The sequence below is a fragment of the Alligator sinensis genome, unplaced genomic scaffold (genome assembly GCF_000455745.1).
Source record: "Alligator sinensis unplaced genomic scaffold, ASM45574v1 scaffold85_1, whole genome shotgun sequence".
NCBI lineage: Eukaryota > Metazoa > Chordata > Crocodylia > Alligatoridae > Alligator > Alligator sinensis.
Genome location: NW_005841891.1, coordinates 2173590 through 2175809, shown reverse-complemented (window position 1 = coordinate 2175809; position 2220 = coordinate 2173590). Strand labels below are relative to the sequence as shown.

Genomic DNA, 2220 nt, shown 5'->3' with positions numbered 1-2220 from the left:
CGCGCGGGCCCCTGCGGCGAGGCGGTCCCTGGCCTGTGGAGCGGGGAGGGGAGGGGAGGGGGATCGTCCCCCCACGTCCAGCGGCCGCCCGAGGTGGTGGGGGATGAACAAGCTGCTGGGGGAGGCTCTGTGGCACAGCGCAGGGCCCTGCCCCACATCCAGACTGTGCCGATGCCTAACAAAACGGCTGCAAATCCACTGGCGAGTGAGACCGGTGCGGATTTGGAGCCTCAGAACCATTCAGAACACAAAAGCCTCGCACGCTTTTGTTTACGTGCTCCCTATCCACAGCCCCTCCACGTCCTAGGCCCCCCGGGCCCTCACCAAGCTTGCAGTCCATGGAGCCGGGGAGGAGGTTGTGGCCGAGAGGACCTGCAGGGCGCTGTTCCCATCCCTCATACAACCACATCTCCAGGCGCATTTGAGGACCCGCAGTTTCAAGATGCATCCAAGGTCCAGTAGGTAAAAATCCCTGTTTGCTTTCTAGTATTTTGTAATGCAGTACAGGCCTGGTGTGCAAACATCATGCACAAGTTACATCCAGAGATTTCAAATAAGAATTCATAGTATTAAAAACATTCTGACCCATTTTAGTCTTTCTGTGGTTTTTACAGGGGGAAAAAAAAAAAAAAAAAAAAAAGAGCAATTCTCCTTGCTGCAGTCAAAAAAAAGTCAAAACTAAGAGCTGGCATTTTCTGAGGGCTGCCTCAAGTCTCTAAAGGTTAGGAACCACTGATACAAGGTCTGCACTGAAAGGCTTGCACAATATTAAGTGGACATGTCAAATCAAAAAATCAACTTTCACCAGAATGACAGTGTCGCTGTGCAATGAAAGCTTGTCTAGCTTTATCCCAACTACATAGTTGGTCCAATAAAAGGTATCACCCTAAGAAATTCTTGCTGCCGTCACATTTTTGCTCACACTTCAAGTCACCTCTGGACAGAGACCAGGCTGATAACCAGTGGGTTGATGGCTTGAGAGGAAAGAGGAGAAGCTTGTCCTTGAGATGCATGGTAAATGAAGCAATAGTAGGTTGTCACTCGACAGCCCAACTTGTAAGAAATCTGGACAGGCACTTGTGGTAACATAGCAGAGCATCCAAATTCCTTAGTAGATAGTGGAAGGGAGAGAAAGGGGAGAAAGAATATCATCAGTATAAAGGTGCTGAAACTACTCAGATGACTAGTATTTAACAGGGGAAAAAAAAAGGGGGGGGGGGGGGGGGTGGGGGGGGGGGGGGGAGGACCCAGAGACAGACTGCTCAGGAACCAACAGAAAGGGAGGAGGCAGCTGCAGTGGCAGAAGAGGACCCAGTGAAAGACTGAGCCATAGAAGTCCCACCCAAAACAATGAGAAGCTATTAGTGCTGCCCATGGCAGCTGTGAGAGGGAGCAGCATTGAAGAGAATGGGAGTTACAGCATACATTAGAGTCGGATACTGCTGATTCTTATGGTAGAAGTCTAACTTGGCCTCAGAAAGTGGTTATGGCATCAGTGCCATAGAACAAGAATGACTTGTACCCTTTTTCTCAATTTAAAATTAATTTGGCAATTCCATATTAACGTTTTATATATGGGTATGTCCTCAGGGAGCTCTGTTACATTTCAGCTAGTTAGGTGGCAGGTTATAATACTCTGCATTATATTACAGGGGTGGGCAAAATCTGGCCCATGACTGCCCCTGCAGTGCGCCACATGGGGCTGAGCCCACCTGCTTCCATCTAGGGCAGCATGTGCCTTACTGGTGCCCATGCCTGCCAGCTGATGTGCACAGCTTCCCAGTAGGGCTGCTGTTGCTGCTGCAGCCAGCCAGGTACTGCTCAGCTCCCCTGCCTCCAGCAGTTCCACCTCCTGCCCCTGCTGCACCACTTCAGGCATCAGGTAGTGTGGGGAAGTGGTGGCAACCATGTGGGCACATGCCAGGCACCACACACCCAGCCAGGTGGGGGAAGGAAGCTGCAGCCAGACGGCTCCTGCCCTAGCATGTGGGGCTCCAGCTCCAGGCCGCCTTCCACCTACAAGTGGCTGTTCATCATGCCAGGCAGGCAGAGTGGGTAGAAGGTGGCCTGGAGCTAGAGCTAGAGCCCTGCACGCTGGGGCAGGAGTCACCAGGCTGCAGCTTCCCCAAATTGGCTGGGCGTGTGATGCCCAGTACTTATCCCATTTTTCCGCACTACCTTCTGCCTGGAGCAGTACAGCAGGGGCAGGAGGAGATGCTG

At 52.1% G+C, this 2220-nt stretch overlaps 1 long non-coding RNA gene across 1 annotated transcript in view; it reads right to left on the bottom strand.

Moving 5' to 3' along the window:
• Positions 1–624: 624 nt before the first annotated feature.
• The window catches only part of LOC112549303, a 5552-nt gene continuing 3956 nt past the window's right edge, over positions 625–2220 (bottom strand). The window contains exon 3 of the long non-coding RNA XR_003092684.1: positions 625–1107. This is a non-coding gene — a long non-coding RNA (uncharacterized LOC112549303). The remainder of the gene's footprint in view (positions 1108–2220) is intronic.